The sequence below is a fragment of the Drosophila gunungcola genome, unplaced genomic scaffold, assembly GCF_025200985.1.
Source record: "Drosophila gunungcola strain Sukarami unplaced genomic scaffold, Dgunungcola_SK_2 000001F, whole genome shotgun sequence".
NCBI classification, from domain to species: Eukaryota; Metazoa; Arthropoda; class Insecta; order Diptera; family Drosophilidae; genus Drosophila; species Drosophila gunungcola.
The window spans coordinates 16,941,896-16,962,772 of NW_026453197.1; positions in this window are offsets into that span (position 1 = coordinate 16,941,896).

The window sequence follows — 20,877 nt, forward strand, 5'->3', positions numbered from 1 at the left end:
TGATAAAGAGCGACACATAAACTGCCCTTTATCTTTTCAAGATTTTCTAGGCTATTATTAAAGAGGGAAACATTTTATCGCTGCATTTTGTATTCAATTTGTAATGCTCTGTAGTTTTATGCTGAACTGTCAGTAATATTGCTTAAGTGTTACATTCATTGGAACTGTTAAGATTAGAAAAAATATACAAATTGTGGTAAAATCAGTTCACAAAAAATTGTTACACATTACTTAAATAGATAACGAATTTAGTAATATAGAATAGTATGTAGTAGTATGGTATTTTGAACCATATTATTACTATTTTGCTCCATGCCATAAATCAAAAAAAAAAGTTTTTAAAAAATGAAGCTCGTATATATTTTATTAGTTTTATCAAAAACGCATATTTTATCTTTTGGTTGGCATACTTTTTATACTGGCACTTATTTAACAAAAAATATATAGTTTCGTTTACAAAGTAAATGATAAAAAATAATAATTAGAGACTTGAACTTACTAAGGCCTTAATATATATCTGATAAATCAACTTTATTGCATAAAGTATTACTTTATTTTAGCTTGAAGCAATCACTAAGTAATCAAAATTTCTTAATTAACGACTGACACCAGGGTCCTATTGAACTGGTGCATTCTGGTTATTCAGTCCGCAATCTGCGATCCTCTGCCCAGCTTCCATTCCAGTTCACAGTTTACAGCTCCCTGATTGCTGTTGATCATGAGCAAATCCCAATTACGCGATCACTACGCGATATCCACGTGAGCCGCCCGATTCACGTGTAGCAGCCAATCGTAGTCACATCCGCCGCTAAGGGCTCAGACCCCCGACCAACCCCTCTGAGATACCCCACACCATACTCATACCCCATACTCTATAATCTCCATTATCAGTATGCAAATAGGGCCTTATCAAAGTCTGTATACTGAGTTTTTGCCCCAGGCAATCGGAACACTCATCTATGGTTTGTTCGGACATACATTGAGGGTTCCTTAGCGGTAATCAGTTGGGGAGTGAAAAGTGCAACAGAAAACCACAAACGGTTACGAAACACTTGGTCTACCAACCCCAGCTCCAGCCCCCCGACAAATGGCCATCCCCTAGAAAACCCCACCTTACTGCATCAGCAGTCAAGTTATAGCAACGCTATTTTTATATTTTTTCATAGCCCCAGAGGCGTGGCGTGCGCGCTGCTGACTCGACGCTCAACGCTCGCTTCTCGCCGCTGGACGCTCAACAATCGACGACGTTCGACGTTCGAGAATCGAGTCGGCGGAGCGGTCACGTGTCGCGGAATGTGAGGCAGCTGGTGGCTAGTGCAACGCTCCCGAACAGCCGGCCTGCGGCGGCTCACATGTTGGCGACTTGAGTCGGCTACGCAAACCAAATGGAAATTAACGTGTTTTCCACTTATTGCGTTTGTTTCTAGCATTGCCAAGATGCTACAGTGGGCCCTCGCCAATTTGTTCTATCACATAAGTCATAAAATAGGCTATGAATAAGGATACAATTTAAAAGATATTTCCAAATGGTTTATGTTATCATCAGCTGGCTCTTTACACATATTTACTTTAAAGAACAAATACAAAATAAAAAAATTTAAAAACAAATACTTTTTATATTTTCTAAAATAAAATTACTCTTAATGACCACAACGAAATCGAACAAAAATATATTATCCATTCTTACGCTTAAAAACATAGATGCGTATGCGTAATATTGTGTACAAGGAATATTAAGTATACGTAACATCACGAATATGTAATACATATTGCAGCCGAAAAAACCTTCGTTGTGGACTTTTTTGGTATTTCAAGGTATGTTCCAGTTAATTTTAAAGAAGTACCACTGTAATGCTCCCTGGTCTAGCTCCCTTGCAATCAAAATATTATTTTTTTCCATAATACCATCTATGTGTGTGGCTTGCGGGGGGTGAAATCCCAATAGAAAAATATGCAAATCTTCGCAAGTATTTTGTTTGCACATTGCATTGATTACAATTCGCCAAAGGTTTTTGTTGTTACTTGGCAACGTGCTCGCGGCATTTGTGCCGCTGCTGTAATTGTAGTTGTAATTGTCACAGTATGTAATTCTTACCCATTAGAATGGGAATTAGTTGACTTGGGTGATATTCTGTAATAACGAAAGAGTATTTAAAGAACAGATAAGAAAGGTAAGCAATTTACATTGGAGACGATCATATGTTAATACATTTTAAAGACTTGTTACTTTTTTAAATTTTCAGAGTCATCAAAAAACTTCATTAAATATGGGGCTCTTTAACGAATTTTGATAGACCCTATTATATATACCTTATTATAATCGTTAACTTCTCAAATATTAAAAACAATATCCACAGAATAGAGAGTATAAATTGACCGGTAAACCACATTCTATAGTCTGTTTTTGTTGACTATTGTTTCTAATCTTGGTATAGGTCATTTGGGAAAAAAAAATTCTAGGAAATGCACTCGAAGCCGAAGATAAACGGGTCTGTTCAGACGATTAAAGTCCACGCTATTAAATTAAGTAAGTCCATTTATTGTCTAGGGTCATAAAAAATTTTAACAAATTATAATTTTAAATTGTATTTAAAATATTTATTCAATTTTAACTATGCCTTAAAATGTGTATACAAAGATACTGCTTATAGAGAAAAAATGTTTAACATAAAGTTTTATTCGAGTATACCCTCCGATTAAAAGGCAAACATTCACATTCTTATATAATAAATGCGAATGTATGCATGATGAAATCTGCATTAAAATAATATATTTTTAATTTATTATTGAATGTTGACTTACATTCTGATTCGTTCTTTGTTCTGTTCTGGACTGTCTCAAGTCGTGCTGATTATGTAATTATCGCAATGCGATTTCGCTGCTTTTGGTTTGATTACAGAGAGTAAATATATACTTGTCAAGTGCAAAAGTTTATTTTGTTTTAGCGACTTATGAAGTACGATTTGCTGGACAATAGACAAATATATTTGCTTTAATATTTGTGCGCAATTCTAGCTATGCATTAACCAATCTGGCATTGTAATAGCCATTTTTAAACTGGTACTGAAATAGATTAGCTGAGGTGGCAAAGGATTCAAAGAATTTAGTTTTTTTAAAATACTATAAAATAATTTTGGAAACCTTTCAATAAACTGATAATTTTATAGTTAAATATAACATGGAACGATTCACAATTTGCGATTTTCTTCTTTTGCTTTACATACAAGTGAAGTGAAGTTTCCAATTGTTTTTCAAATAACCAAAAATCAAAATTCAAAAGATTTTATATTCTAAGTCTTTTCGTTTTAATTTTTTTTTAAATGTATTAAATTTTATCAATTTTTTGTGATACATTTTTATAAGATTTAATTCAAAATATCATTGATCATCCAAATACTTCTAGAAATTTTCCGAGCTTCCGAGCAAATCTCAGCTAGCTCTGGGGTAAATTTTCCATGACGCTTTGGCCAACTTGACCTCGAAAAGCGCGTCAACGGATTATATGGATATGGACACCCACTTTTCCCGCCAGCAATGGATGGGCTTATGTTTATATTTCTGTTTCTGTTTCTCTGTATCTGTTTCTTTTTTTGTTTAGTGCCGCTGTTGGTTTTTCCTTCTGGCCAGGCCGAGTTGCAACGTGAGTAAACAGGCCACATTACCACAGCAACGGTGGACGTCACCAGAGTTGAGAGAGCCCGCCAATCAGGTCGTGAATGCCCACCACCCCCCCAAAAACAACCATCCCCCCACCAACGACCAGGTAAACCCCATTTCCCAAGTGTTACGCTGGCACACAGACCCCGATGCAACATGCAACCTGTTTGAAGCAGCGCTGCTGGGAAAACGTGAGCGGCAAACGTGACAGCGGGTTCGAAGCGATTTTGCGGCTGGCCTACTGAGCGTTTGACGGCCCACCTGCGGGGGGTGGTGGTGGATGGTGGATGGTGGATGGTGGTTGGGCGGTTTGGGTGTTGTTTTGGTGGGTCGGTGGGTTGGTGGGTCGGTGGGTTGGTGGGTTCGCTGCTTACACCATTCGAACGATAAACATTGAATGGCCCCAGGCACGTTGCCTCGGCTGGAAACGATGGCAAAAGGGGGAGCTCTGGGCACTCGAAAGTCACATTACCGCTGTGCCTATTACATGACACACAAACGAATAACGAACGCCAGACGACGGGGAGCAACAATTGTTTGGAATTAGCCGTGGCAATCAATCCCGGACACCTGTAAGCGGCAACGTGATGAAAAGCGTGCCGGCCAATCGTCATCTTTGGGGTGGAAGAAGGGGGTCGGGGTCAGGGGTCAAGGGTCAAGGGTTCGGGCCAAGCCGGATTTAATTGACGTGTAAATAGGCAACCACAATATTTTCTAGTAGAACAACAACTAATATATCCCTTATTTTAATAGATACATTGACTTTTTCAACTGAAATGACTTAAGTAACAACTTTTCCATTAAAGCTTCAATTTTATTGGTAATATATTTAAGTTCACATTTTAAGTCCTGAGATTTTTATTAAAAAAAACAAAGTAAGAGCGGTTGTATAATTTAACTTAAAACTTTAAAAAGGTTATTTTTACATAATAGCTTATTTATTTTTATTTTACAGCTGTTGTAAAGTCACAAAATTTTATACCACTTACAACTAAAGGTTAGGTAATTGGTGTTTTGCTTAATATATGTAAGTTCTAAATAATATTGGCTGAACTTAACCTTCACAATAAGTTAAAGCATTTAATGCCTTACTGTTAAAAGTATTTGTTAAAAAATTCGTTTTGTGTTTAAAATGGTTTCTAAAATGAAATTTACTATTAGTTTTACAGAGTTTCCATTTTACACATATAGTCACTTAGTTAATAAGATCATGTCAACTAGGTCAATTAAAATTGTAAAATTTCCTATGATTACAAATTGAACATATTTCGCCAAGATCCCCCGGCAGATGGCGCCTACACTTTGGGGCAGCGTAAATTTCTAGATTTCGTGCGGGGGCAGCAAAGCCAAACAGCGACGTCAAAATCGACGTTGGCCGCGTAATGAGTGCAAATGTGAATGAACTTCCCGCAGACGCACACGCAGCTCTATTGCCCACTCGCTCCCACATTCGCGCTCTTCCTCTGGCCGAAAAATCTCGGAAACAGCAGCAACAACAACAACAACAGCAACAATGGGGCAGAAGAAACAGAAACAGTGGCCACAAACAATACTATATGTTGGCTCTCGTCTGGCGGAGCTTACAACTTTCACACCGCGCCACATCGAAACGTCTCGCAAACAACACATGTGAAAGGCCCCTGAGACCAAGTCCACGATATGCCCCCTTCTCCCCCCTTTTTCGCGGGGTAATCCCAAGCCCCTCCCCCCCCCAACAAAAAAAAATAAAACTTTTGATATCACTCCGTTCTAAGAGGCAAACGAAACCGAAATTTGTACAAATGAAAAGTATACCGATAACGGTAGCCCATTAAGTATGCAGAACCCGAATCCGGCGCTTTCTTTCGACCTCCCCAATTTAACCGTTATACCGACCCAATAATTATATCGATATAATGCAGGGATCTTCAATTTGGTAACTATTAGTGCTGGGTACTGGGTAAAGTTAGTTGAAAGGTATTTAAAAATAGTTTTCATTATTTTTACAACTATAGCAAAAACCAAACTATTTATCAAAACATAATTTACTGATATCTACAACAATGCCCATTGATTATATTATATTTTTTTAAAAATCCTAAAACAAATCAATTTAAGGTGATTTACAATTTACAATTACAATTAAATGCCAATTTAAAATATTTGGCAAAAACGTTCGATTCAACACAGCAAATATTTTACAATGGCCTAATCACAAATCAGTTTTATATTTATGAAAAATAACCCTAACCTACATACAGGTTCTTAAAAAATTCCACAATCTTATGACCTATTCACAAAATTATAGAAAAACGGTTTAAAGCTAACATGTCTTTTCCCCCATAAAACAATCAAAATTAATTAGTATTTCCACAAAAAAACGCAATTGAAATATTTTAAATTTAAACATTTTTCTGATGAATTGCAATCACAGGTTTTATTTGAAGGCCAAAAGTCAGAACAATGAACTTTCATTGAAATTTTAAAGAATTCCGAGTAAAACGTAAGTAAAATAGATTAAATACTTTGTCAATAGTTAAGTATCGTATGCCGCCACGTATCATAAACGATTAGCAAATACTTTGTTATGAAGTCCAGTTAGTTTACCCCATTTCCAATGATTCACAGATAACTTTATGATTTGATATAACAAATTTATTTGATTTTGGGCTCTATTGCGTTTATGACACATAAAAGTACACACAAGTGTTTATATGTGTGTAGCTGTATTTATGACTCTTATCAGAATGGCTGAGAAATCCATTTGGCTTTGTGTTTTCATCGTTGGCCACAAGACAACGCACTTGAGAAATCACTTAACATAAGCGGTAATAGCCAACAAACAAGTCAAGAAAGAAAGAAAGAAAGCCAACGCAGAGTGGGAGCCAAAATGAAGCTGATAAGCCACATATGAGTGATACAGATGCGGGTAAAATATTAAGAATTTCAAAATATAATTAACACCACCCAAATGCCAAAATATACAAACTCGTATTGTGAAAATAATATTATACATTTTATAGTAAAAAACAAAAAACAAAATAATTGTTTTCAATATTTCAATTCGAAATTAAACTAATTTATTTTCAAGTTGAAACATCAAAAAATAAAATTTTGTTTTGCTGTTGGTCTTGAACTCTGCCCTTTTGGTCCTAATATTTTGACCGCACTTGTATCCGGTGTCGTATTTGTGTGCACTGCACAGAGGCAACAAAGTTGTGAAGAAATTTGGGTCTTGCTCTAGTTTTCACAACCAAAGTTCAATGATCGATTGCAAAGCCAAAAAAAAGCTGCTTGTGTGTGCGAGAGAGTGAGCCCCCCAAGAAAAAAGAGACAGCGCGAGAAAGAGAGGGGTGGAGATCGCCAGAGTGAGAGGGCACGACTTTTGTTGTGCGCTGTATTTTGCAGAACTCACGCGTCACATGTAGAAATGTCTGCTGCGAACGCTTTCTGCTTTCTTTTTATCGTGCAACTTTTGCGATGTGGTTAAGTATCCGAAAGAAATTCGTCATATAATAAAATTTTATAATTTTTGTTATACGCCTGCGTGTGTGTGTGAGCATTCAACTTGATTTCATTTATGAGTTTGTTTTCATCATTTACTCCGAGTGTCGTTGATAAACAATTTCTGGCTGTATTATTTTCATCTTTTTTGGCTAACGAAATTAGAATAATGAAAGCACATACACGCGTACACATCCGAAATTTCGGAGCCCAAGAATGGAAAGTCAATGCACGCGGCTACGTCGACGTCGGCAGCGCTGCAGCTGCGCCAACAACAATTGCCTGGCTTTCTTTTTTTTTTTTTGTAACAAAATTATTAGAATTTCACATAATGCCATTTGATGTTGTCGCGGTAAAAGTCTTTCTAATTGGGAAAAAGCCTTTCCGTCGAGCTTAGCTTTTGTCAACCTGTCGATCGCATTGCGAGTTATAGAAATTTAACCCTTTTTTCTGAGCAATTAGTTCATTGCAGAGAAATGTGGAGAATCTTCTGGTAAACGAATACCAGTATGCCAAGAAAGTTAATTGTAGGCGAGAAAGTCAAGCTTTGATGGAGACAAGAGAAGCTCGGGAGCAAAGACCTTTGGCTGATCACTTGCTAAGCTTAGGTTATCCTATTAATATATGTATTGGTTAATGTTAATTAAAAATAAAACATCCTAGACATTTGAAACTCAAAAGCTCTTGTACTTGATAATTATTTTGTGGTTTGTAACAAATTTATGTCGTCCTTTAAATTTATTTACTTGTTTAAAGTTTCTTAAAAATTTAAATTTTATGAAACTTTTAAAAGAATTCTATCCCTTTTTTTTGTACAAACTTATGATATAAATCATATGTTTTTGAAAAAGAAGCTACAATTAAATGAACAACTACCATTCTATAAAAACTTTAACATTCTTCTGAGGCCAAACTAAATGTATTAACACTAATTCCTCATGCACAATCTCTCATAATATCTCTACAGTTCTTAACTGTTCTTAAGTAGACCATCTTAATACATAACCCAACATTTATCCCAAATCTACAAACCGTAAAAGTTAACCCAAAAAAAAGCAGCGGGCCCCAAAAACAGCCGACGAGCAATTATGTAATGCCACCTACCCAAAATTTCCAGGCTGCGAAGAAACCGATAAAAAGACAGTGAAAATGGTGCACAACGCACAGACGGTGATAAACGCAACAAGGGAAAGGAGAGGAGGAGGAAGGGGAGAGGAGAGGAGAGAAGAGTGGGGGACCCAGAAGAATGCTTGAAAGAACGCTAACTAAACAAGTTTTCGGAATTGGGTAAACGACATTATTCGAGGCACAAGCGAGTGTGTTACAATATTAGGCCACAATACCGTTAGGCCCACAGAAAACAGATTGAGAACTTCCAAAAAAAAAAAAAAACAACATCCAAATTCGAGAGATGAAGAACCCCAAAAAATAAAAACCGTAAGAGCGAAAAGCGTTCAAACGATTCATCACCGTGTACTGTTCTCTTTCTGGCCCCCATTGTCTTATGTAATCAATTACAGGAGGACCGATAACGAAGAAAGCACGGAGCGGTGTTCTTACTTTCTCCGGAGAAGTGGGCCAAGCAGCGACGCTGGCAGCGCGATTAACCAACCGAATGGAAAAGAAGGGAACCGATACTGTCATGTAATTATGAAACTTTCACGCAAGACCCACAAACACTCGGGCATACGAAACCAATACAAGCTCACAAGAGTTGTTCTCGCTGCAACTTCTTTTGGGGCTCAATGCACTGTGAAAAATTAAGATCACTCGGGTATTGAATAAAATAATAAGACTGGCAGAAACCCTGGCATAATATATACTACCTTTAATAATTTTATTTTTCCTAACACTTGTATTTTTTTGATTGATTCCTTTTATATGCTGGTCTTTTAAAACTGATTAATGACTTTCTTTTTGCTGGTCTTTGGTGAAGCTGATCTTATGTAGCTTCTTAAAATATAGTATCGTTATACCATAAAAACCCACTATTACTAAGAATACCTACAATATAATTTATACTATTTTTAATTATATTTTTAGAAGCCAGTGAATATGGTTAACATATTTAACCAGATCGCAGTTTCTTACTTTGAAATCAATAATAATTTAATTTTTAACCCACAGTAATTTCTGTAGTCATTAAAAGAGATTAGATTATAACTGGTTTTAAAATGTAAAAACATAATTAGTTTCAAAAGTCCCACTAATATCCGGTTCAATCTAAAAAAAAAATATGAATATTTTTACTGTGTGATTTTTCGTTCGTTTCCAGTTTAGAATTGGGTCAAATAACGGATTTGTTAGTCGCTCTCTTGCTGTTACTCTCTTTGTTTGGGGCAAGATCGGCAAAAGAACGTAACAGGCTGCGTCATCGCTTACTCCACTCCCCCCTCCCACCGAACACTCCCCCACGACGCAGCGCCCCCCTTTTCGAACTTCACTCGCAACACACAAACCGAATTTCAAACCAGAAAACCGGTTACAACATTGGAGCCTCTCTCAGTTTCTCAGCTTTGATCAGTTGCTCTGCTCACCTAGTGGCCGGCTTTCATGCAGGTTCGTCTCGAACATGCTGCACCGCTCTCTTCGCTGTTCTACATTTCTTCAACTCCAAATGGGTGAAAACTTCAGAGGTACACTCAACGAAAATTGTTGAACATAAATCGGTTTGAAAATCGTTAGTGACACGTTGGCTACTCTACTATTTTTAGAGTATTTTTTTAACTTCTAACTATGTTACGTCTATGAAAAGTTTTCTTTCATTGAAAATCACTTTAATAAAGATAGATATCATACATTTTTTTTATTCATTATAAGGAAATCAATTTTTCAATACCTTTTTTTTAAGTCTCAAAAATTATTTCTTAGATTTCTCGTTGCACAATTGTATGTTCCATATAAAAATAAAAATAATTTGTATTGTGAATCTATTTTTATGTCAGTGTATCTTGCGCTGGCAGCTTCTTTTTGGCCCGGCTTGAACACCGGTTTAGAACGTTCACTCACGGCTTTTTAAAGACGGGCAAACGAGCGAGCCACATAAAAATCTTTTACTATTTTTATTTTTATTGTTCAAGAAGAGAAAGTGTTACGCCAATTGATTGTTTAATTAATTTTCTTTCTACCGCTCTGCTTCTTCTTGCCAGCTGGCGAGCTTCTTCTGGCAGAAGCAACCTCGCATTTGTGCCCCATGCTCATGTTTAAGTCCATGTCCAGAGCAATGTCAATGACCATGGGCCAAGGCAAACGCCAGCAAAAAGTATCGAGAAGGGAAATTCACACATGGCAAACGGAAGAAAATAATACCCTTGGGATCTAATGAATCGTAGGCAGATAATATAACTTTAAGCTACAATCTTTCTGAGTTAAAATAGTAAGATTATTGTATAGAACAAACTCTTTAAATATAATAAAAAGAATAATGGTTTTATAATAAAATCACTTTATTTTGGAATTTATCATTACTAATATGCTAAGTAATAAGCTTGAAAACTGTATTAAACTATAAGGTTTTCAATACTTCTGCCCATTTAGCATTTTAAATATATATTTATTCATTAACATTAACATAGATTACATTTGCTTACATTTTTGTACTTATTGATATTTAGATTTTATCACGGTGAAATTTGAGAATTATTCTGTCCTAGCCAATTTTAAAGTTATTATCTCAAGATTATACTATTAATTCTTTTAAATACCCCATGCAAGGGTATGGCTAAAATCCAAAACAAATATGAGTGGGGCCGCTGACAGAGTAAAAGTTTTGCACAATGCGCTTCATTTGTTGGCCATTTGACGACTTCTTCTGCTGCTGTTGCCGCTGCTGCTGCTGCTGCTTTCATATACCTATATGTACTTTCTGGCCGCTCTTCGTTCATTCTTTGGCCAAGCATTTGCAATTGTGACGGCTTTGTCTAGTTTGGCTAATGTGTCAACTGTACCCGCGACGGCGTGGTGTCGAACCCAATGAATTATGCATTCGGGCAAGTTACAACTTTCCAAATTGCTTTCCTCTGGCCATGTAGTTGTTGTTGTTGTCGCTAGTACCGCCACAGTTACCTCTGCTATTTTGCTTTTTTGTTGCTGCCATTGTTGTTGCCAAATAGAAAACTCTAACCGCTTATTTGCACTTAGACTTTCGCGCGATCTTCAATTAAGATAAATGTTTTGCTTGCCCTGGTTGCAAATTGCCGGAAAACTACGTAGGACTTTGGGGGTATGGCCAGCAATTCATTTCAGAACTATCTTTATTGGTAATAACTTGTAAATAACTTTGACTTACCTAATAGATATTTTTAAGCGATTATGTCGATGTTACAATACATTTAAAACAAGGAATGTAAAATATAGTTTTATGTTCTTATTTTAAAGTTATTTAGATGTATTATATAAGTGCTTAATTATCTTTTTCCTACGAAACTTGTTAACTTTCTAAGTTTTTAGAATATTGAAAAGTAAGACATTCCTTAGAATTCCTTTTATTTTAATTAAATAGCATTCAGAAGACTTTTAATACTAAAGAAATAAATCCACTTTGCAGGAATTTATTTGTGTTATGAATGAATGGATTTTTCAGGAAATATCTTAATCCTGTACCAAATTTATCAAAAGATTCACTAATAAAACCAATTAAATACAGCGTATACCAGCGTATACGTAATCTGTGTTATAACAAAGTAAATAAAGCATACGCCCCATGGTTATATAAAAGTGCCACTGTAAATTACAATTATATAATGCAACAGTGATAAAACCCACACAAAGAAGAAAATCAGAACGACAGACAAAGAAGAGAGCGATCGTTCTGCCAACAAAGAGAAAAAGAAGGAACCTTGGATGAGGATGGGGGGCAGAAGGAATCGGAATCAAGGGAATGGCGATGTCGAAGACCCTACCCAAGACGTCGCAAGTCGCAAGTCCCAATCCCGATCCGATTCCGATGCCGATGCCAGCGGATGTTGCGATTATTACGAAATAAACGAAGAACAACCAGAATGAATAAGAATGAAAACGAAATGACAGCGACCGAGAGGGAGAGGGAGGGGGAGAGGGAGAGGGAGGTAGATATATGCATATAAAGAGAGGATCCATACATCCACATTCACATCCAGTAGGCAGTATATTTTGTATTATCCCTTTTATAGCAGAAAATGCCAACGGCGCAGCTCGCGAACAAGAAATTCTTAAGAAAGGCTAAATTTAGAGCGCCAAGAGCAGCCCCCAAGCCCCCCTAAGTAGGTTGATTGGTCATATCTCTCTGGTTGTTATTTTTTTTGTTTTATATTTTGTTGTATTTTTTCTTGCAGACCCGGTATTCCATTCGCATTCGCCCTCTCACAGTTAAGCAATTTGCGCAGTTGCAGACAGGAACATAAAAAACTCTGACGAAAGAAACTTGAACTTTGGTTGCAACAACGGTTGAACTTTTATCGCAATCCTAACTCCCAGTCTCTTTGTCTCTTCGTTTACATTTTCATTTCCACCATTAAGTGTTCAAATTTGAACGATTATGCAAAAGTTCTTCCGAGAATATTTACTCATTCGCTTAATTGGACGTTTTTTTTTTGTTTTTTCGTTTTTTGCTGACTAATGGGAAATGCATGTGATGTCATTCCGCTAAAAAGATCTTTTACGACAGGCGGGGAAATGAGGAAATCGGGTGTGAGGAAAACGGAAATCGCTTTTATGGCAACTTTTTGCAGTTGATTGCCGAAGACTTAAAATCGTTAGGTTCATTTATATGATTCTAGTTAACCAATTTGCATATGGTAAGGAATTGTTCCTAAACTTCGCTGTTAATTTATTTTTAAATTATATATTTAGTTAACAATTAAAAAGGCTAAAAAATGCATTATGTAATAGTAATTACCTGACGAACGATTCCTCAAAAACCTGAAATTTGCTTACGTAACTAAATATGACGTAAATCTCGATTGTTTATTAGCAAGGTTAAATAAAACAAACACATATAGTATTTAAATAAAAAGTTTTACACACATATGTATGTATTTCTGACGTAAAGCTGGATTGCTAATTAAAAGCTTATTTTTAGTGGATGAAAGTATTTTAAGTGTGAAGTGGGATAAGAATTTTAGCTAAATTGGTTGAACGTTTTAAAAAAATATATTTAATTAAATTATTTAAAGGAAAATTATTTGATTAATATATCGCATAAGATTGCTTTGTAGGATTACGGAATTAATATACGATGCGAAGTGTTTTATAGCCTTGTTATCTAGAAAGACCATCTTAATCCGAATGCATGGATGTCATATTAAAAGAACTTATTCCTTTTGTAAGCCTGTTTACGCCACAAATACTGAGCAAAAGGGAGGGAAAATAGGAGAAAAAAAATGGGAAAAGAGGGCGATGGAGGAACAGTCACTGGCATGTGTATACATATCAATTTAATCGCAAGTATGCATAAATATTTCAACTGTATTACTACCGCCATACTTTATGGGCCTACAAATACACAGGCACATTTATTACATTACTCTGCATATTTTACATAGACCAAGAACAAGGGGAAGAAGAAGACAGAGGGAAAAGAGGCTGATATTGCGACTACCCCACGATGCCAGCTGCGCATTTTTTTATAATGCACACAGACTGGGTGCTGTGCTAATTTATACAACAATAATGCGAGTATAATTTTTGTTTTTACTTTTCTGCCCCGCCGCCAAAATGATCTTATTGGAATACCCACACACCCATGCCTACAGTTTAGGTGGTAAGAATAGTACTCAGACTAAAATAATGTTTTTATCATAAGCTTACTGTATTTTAATATCAGGAGATCGTTTTAAATTAAGTCATAATATTTTAAGTCTTTGCCCAGATATTTTTTTTTGGTCTGTTGATTACATATATTTATGTTAAATAAATGGTATAAATTTTGGGACCTATAAATTCGAGCCTAGCTGTGTTATATAGGGGCTGCAGCTGAATGAGCGAGCGAGGCGAGAGAAGCCAACGACTGATTTGTTCAGCCTTGAACTTCTGTGCGAGTGCATTAACTCTGCCCGCTCTCGCAGAACGTCTGTTCTTGTCTCGCTCGCACCCGCAGCTCCACCGCCAAAATGGCATACGCAATGTGCTGCTTTGTGTGTATGTGTGTGGCCAGTGACCGCAGGATGATGAGTGGGGGGGAGAGCCGAGGGGACCAGGGGGAGTTTTGCGTTCTGGGCTGCACGTTCTCCGCGCCTCAGATCTCCGATCTTGCTCTTTATGTAATCTAGAATACTGTCTTGTCATACGCCTACAGTACAGTACAGTCGAACCCTCATAAGTTGAATTTTAGCATAGTTGTTTGGTTACTTGCAAATCCCTTACAAAAATTAATAACATAAATGCTCCAAAAAGTAGGCAATAATATATTTATTAAACTTTTTGGGAAGATATTTTTTAATTCAAATTTTTTAGGCAATAAAAATTTAAAATCTTGTGTTTTTAAAATAGCATACAAATAAATAACAAAAATTTTATTTCAAGTATGACTTTAGTTTTAAAGGTAATACAGCGTTCTTTAACAGAATTTTTTTTTTAGTATTCAAAGTTTCTTGAAATGGTTTCCCCTCAACTAGGAGAAAGCCTTGTGCTGGTCCTTTTTAAGGAATCTAAACTGTATTTATGTGAAACTCCATTGTGGCTCCTGAGTCTGGTTCCTCTGGAACTGGCACCCCCATGAAGGATTGTATTACATAAGCGACAAGCGGCGGGCGATAAGTTTCGCTTTCTCATATATGCACATGTGGGCGTGGTACATATGTATGTATATTATGAATACAAATACAAATACAAAAAGCAGCACAAACAGGCGGCGAGCACTCCTTTTGTCTGGCGTGAGTGAGTGTTTTGAACCTTCGAGGCACTGGCCTTGAACCTACCGATCGCAGTTTGTTTGCAAAACAGATATGTACACCGATACACAGATACGCTGATACCCAGACACACAGGGAGTTATAAAAACAACTTCAATTTAGTTCTTTTTTTTTCTCGCTCAGCGTTCTTTGTTTTTGTTCTTACACTTTTATTTTTTCTGCCATTCACATTAATAAACACATAAGCATTGGCATTGGGCGTTGTGAGTGTTAGTATGCGTATTTGCCTGACCCCACACAACATTGCACTCACACACGCGCACTTGATTTCGTCCTTGAGATCGTTTCTTGCCGTTGGCGCTCAGCAGCCGTCTCTTTCGCACTCCTGTTACAGCACCAGCCTCACGCCCCCTTCCCTTCCAACCGGAAAATCAACTGTTTTTCATCAGACGTTTAGGTATTTCGTACTTAAGTAACTGAAATTTTTGAATTCTGGTTTACTTTTCACTTCTGCCAAGCCCCCCGTTTTCAATTATTAAGTTTAAAGCTGAAATTGTACTTTTGACTTTAAACATTCAAATTTAAATTTAGGTCTCAGAACAATCATAGGAATTATATTCCAAACAAATCTGGCATTAATCACTTCTCCAAACAAAAACGATGTATCTACACAAAATTAAATACAAAAATTCTTTCGAAATATATACGAAAAATGTAAAATTTTAGAAAAAAGTATTTAAGTAAATATGCGAAAATAATTTATAAATACATATACTATTTTTGGTTGTTTAATCTACATATATATTTTGAGATCGAAAAAAGTCTGCCATATAATTGGTTTGCCAGAGCACTGTTAATTCTTTTTTATTATTCGTTTAGACGGTTGTGTGATTTGACTTTGTGCGAGGGTTTTGTGCAGTCTTATCGCCCATGGCCACCAGTTGGTGGTTTCTCCCGCCTCCGGACTCCGTATTCCCGGCGTTTCGACTCCGTGTTTGTTGCCGTACAACGATTACAAATGCATTTCGCTTATCACGCCCGATAAGTGCCACCAATTTGTACATAAGTAAATATGCACACATGTAAACACACTTATATGAGGAGTGCGCATTGCAGCCGTCAGCTGCGGCCTTTGTTTCAATATTTATCGAGTCATTCTGGTCAAATATACAAATGTGTGCCCCGGTTGGTTGGTGAAAATATTTCTAGATGGGTTTTCAGTGACCGATAAGCGAACAAATTAAGATTTCATTTCACAACAACAAACGGTTTTGGGTTCAAGGATGGTCAATTGTGGAAAGCGAATACACATTGCATCATGTTGTTTCTCTTCGTGATTACATATTTCAATATGTGCACAGTATTCCTCTAATTGACGGTAATTAAGTAATCTATGAATAATCGTATGTGAGTCACACGCATCGGGTAATATTCATCACCCTAAATTTGCCGTAGAAAAGGCAGCGAAATCTAATGCCCATAATTTTCTATTAATCTTAAAATAATTCTAGCTTGAAATTGTAAGCATGGCAGTATATCATAATAAAAGAGTATTAAATGTATAACCTTTCAAAAAGTCAGCACATTATCGAATTTTAATTGGTTAAATCCATAATCATAGATTTCAACGATTTTTTTGCAGTTTAATGTTTAAAGTTATATTTATTTATTTCTAGTGTTCTCATTTTTCTTTAGTCTATTTTTTTCAAAGCCCTGTGTCTGTTTGATACAAGTTCACCAAAAAGTTGCAGTCTATATTTCCATTTACATGCTTCTCCTTCCAATTAAAATGACTCAAGAAAGCACATAAAGAACAATATTTAAATTTATATACAGGAAGGACAAAGTAAACGAAGTAACATGTTATTTTATTGGCTTTAATTTAAGCTCTTGCTTTCAGCAACCACAAGAAGATTATTGAGATTTATGCATTCAGTAACGGACGAAAATTCGGAGTCAAAAAATTTAAATTACCAACAACTTAATTTGCAAACCAGCATCCTTATTGAGTTTTTACTAGTGCACTAAGATGATTTTCCACATTCTTACTTCGCACTTAAAAGTGACTCAGCGCTTAAGAATTTTAGAACCGGAAATTTGTCATTAATATACATAGGTGTAAAATGCTTGATTAGCTTACAACTCAAGTCGCTTATTGCGGGGGATTAATTTAAATTTCGTAAAGATGGTTAGTTTATAAGACTGTGTATTATTTTTTAATGAATAAATAAAATATCCTTTATATAGGCTTACGTGTTATAATATCAAAACGCAAGGACATTTATTTTTCGTTTAAATAAAAAGGGGTTTGCATTAAAAATGAAAAATGATTCTGATACCACCACACTGGTGTGTAATATATACTTGTAGTTGAACACTTGCACTTGTTGTCTGTCAGTCAGTCTATCCCCCTCTCTTTCCCCATTTTCCCACTCACTTACACCTTGTTCCTGTCTGCTGTGAAATTGTGGGTGTGTGCGTGTTAATATCCGTTACATTTTTTGTTGTTCGTCTTGTTTTTACACTTTGAAAGGGTATTTTAATAATAGTAAAAACTGGAAAGAATTCTTGGTTTCAAAACTGTGTTAAATTATTGAGTTGGGTTTTAAAGTCAATATTGAAGTAAAATAATGACTGTTAAAAGTCATAACTATTTTAATTATTATCTTATATTATTTAAAAACTTTAAGTTCTGATAAAATATTTAAATATTGTTAAATTTTTATCTAACTGCAGTTAAGCTCTTAAGGGTATTTAAAACTTCGTTTGTCAACGCGGGGTGTAAATGATGATTGTACCAAGTGACGTATATACATAGATACATTTATATAGACACTCTTTATATGGATATATATATATATATATATATATATTTGTATACATATGTAAGTTTACTGTAAAACAAAGGAAACAACTTTTCTGTTGCACTGCGAATATGCGATGTGACCGCCAACGCAACTTCGTTGTTGTAATTGCAATTGCTGTGCTTGTTTCTCTTGTTGTTGCTGCTGTTGCTGTAAATATTATTAGTTGTTTGTGTTTTGTCAATTTCAAGTACGATGACTTCCGCGTTAAAAATCGCGCGCATTTCGCACGAATTCCCATCATACAAAGCGTTCTAATAACGCTCTATCTCTTTCTGCCGGCGGGACGCACCTGTATTTAGTTTGCGTTTTTTGTTTGTTCGGGGATTCGCTTTTATCTGAAGCACCGCGTAAACTTTAGGGTTTATGAATGAAGCGCAGTAAAACAGAGAAAGAAACAAAAACTACAAAACAATCGAGTGCCTATCAAAAGGCCTCGACGTGAGTCACATGTCGTGATCACGCTCCTGATCGTGAAAATCGGCCAGAAGGTGAAGAAAGGCCAAAAGAAAGAGAGAGAGCGAGCCAAAATTCACTGGCTCGTTTTGGATTACCTATACATTATGGGTATATCAGACCTACTATAATGTATTGTAATGCTAATTAATTTTTAAAGGGTTTAATCGGTTAACTTTGTAACTCTTTTTGGAGTTAGTATATTGATGTTTTAAAATGTTGATATAAAAAAGCGTTAATATAAACAATAGAGAAGAAAAAAAAGTAACATAATGGATTGTAGAAAGATCATAAAACTCTTATACAGTCCCAACTTTTTAATAAGCGTATTTGATGTAAACTAAACTTATTTAAACAAACCCTTAAACGATATTGCTTTTATATAATTAAAAATTATTGTTAGAATACATAAATTATACAATTCAAATAGTTACAGGGTATCAAAGAGTGTACTCTTAACACTTACCTATCTTTGTTGGCCGAATTTTTTGGCTTTTTGTTTTGATCGCGTCGTTTTAATGTGTTTTCGTATTTGTTCCGGCGGCTTGTTGTTGTTTATTGGGTTGTTTCGTACACCACAATATATACTGTGTGCTGGTTATTTGCGTCTCTTGAATTTTGCACCCAAACATACGGACTTATGTGAGCAATTGCATATTTCAATTTCGTTAATTGCGCCACAAATTACAAAAGAAATGGTTAAAATACGAAAGGCGCGGCCTGTTGGTCGTTATGAAATTCTCAGTCTTTTGCGTTTTTTGTTTTGGTTTTTGCTATTTTTTTTTATATTTTTTATTTTTGTTTTCTTGGCTACCAAACAGAAATTTCACTTTTCACCACTAACAGAACCTTCGAGCAATTTTTGTTGTTGACGTAAATGTGTTGTTGTTCTTTGTTGTTGCCACAGAGCCGAACGAATCGAAACTAAATTTGTTGTTGGCCTGCAATTGACCGGCTCAGTCGGCGTCGCAGTCAACAGAAATCGAGAAAAGTGTTTCTGAGAGACCCAAGAGAGCACGAGATCGAACAGAAGAGCACGAGATGAAAATATCAATTGTATCCTTTCTTTTTTCAAAGTCTTAAAAAAAGCGAAAACAAAATGAATGAAAAATTTAATCTTGTGTCTAGTTTGATTTTCAGAAAAATATCCTCTATAGAATTTAATTTTTCTTGCAATTTGAACTTTCTGTTTTTCTATGATTTATTTTTAATTTATTACTTTAAGAAAACAATTAAAAATATGAAAATTTTTTAAAATACCTCAAAATGCTTGTCTAAGACCATATAAAGATCAAATAAGTAGAGGCTCAAACTAGTTATTCAGATTTAATTGGTTAAATGCTGCTAAATGGAGTGTTGAAAAATTCAGTCGTAATTGCATTCACATTTTCAAAGTCTCAGTCAACGGCGAACGAACAAGTTCAATGCTAAGCGGCCGTTGCAGCATGTTGCATGTTGCCAGATGTTGCCATCGAACATGTTGCAGTTGGCCGCGCTCGTTTGCTCGCTCGACCCAGTTTCGTTCTTTTTCTTTTGCCCCGTTGGACTTCATTTTATGCTTATGTTCCCCATCTTACCGTTGTTTAGTGTTGCTTCGTGTTCTTTAACGGGGCCCGCTTTCTCTTTTTATTTTGGCCAAGTCAATTGATATGCTGCGCTATGTTTTGATATTTAGCCCCCCATTTTCCCCATTTCAGTCCCATTTCACCCAGCGATCGCCTGTCAAGTTCTCGATTCGTGATCTTTGTGCCATTCGGATGGCTTTTGGCCCGAAATCGAATGCCAATGCATGAGCGGCTTTATGGTCGAGAGAGCCCACCGTCACAGAATGCGGCATGAGTCAACGACTGTTTCTAAAAACAAGACAGCTTAATGGGCTCAGCAATATCTGCACAGTGGTCCTTCGAAAAATAGGTAGTATTAGCAAAAATAGTAAATATTCTTATTCAATTACAAATGTTTTTAATATTTAAATTTTGTCCAATTGGCTTAAAAGAACTTTTTAAAATCTTATTATAATAAAAACCAACATCAGTATAATTAAAAAGCTTTAATTTAGTTTCAATTTAGTATTTAATAGCATACTCTAAATTTGAATAAAATAACTGATTAACTGATTAAAGATTCATAAAGATAGAAAATTTAGAAAATAAACTTAGTAAAGGTAAGAACAGCTAAAATGTTATAAGAATAGCTGATCAGAAACTAAAGGACACCCTTGCCTTGAACCACTGTTGAGGCCTACATACATACATACATACTGAACACATACATACGTTCAAGAATACTTTTATGCCTCGCTATTTCCCCTCTTTATTTTATCCTCGTCCTTTATGGCGAAGTTAAACTTTTCAAGGTTAAGTCTTCGGCTGGCGTCGCCGGCGAGCAATGACATTTGGGCAGGGCAGAAGCAGAAGCAGAACGAGCGCCGGGGTGGGTGGGTTCAGGGAAGGGAAGGGGGATCCGGGGACCAGAAGCAGCACTCCAGCAACATCCAATTCCACGTCCACATCATCGCCATCGAACACCCTCTCGCACACACACACACACACACGCACGCTTACTTACGCATACACACGCAACAAGCA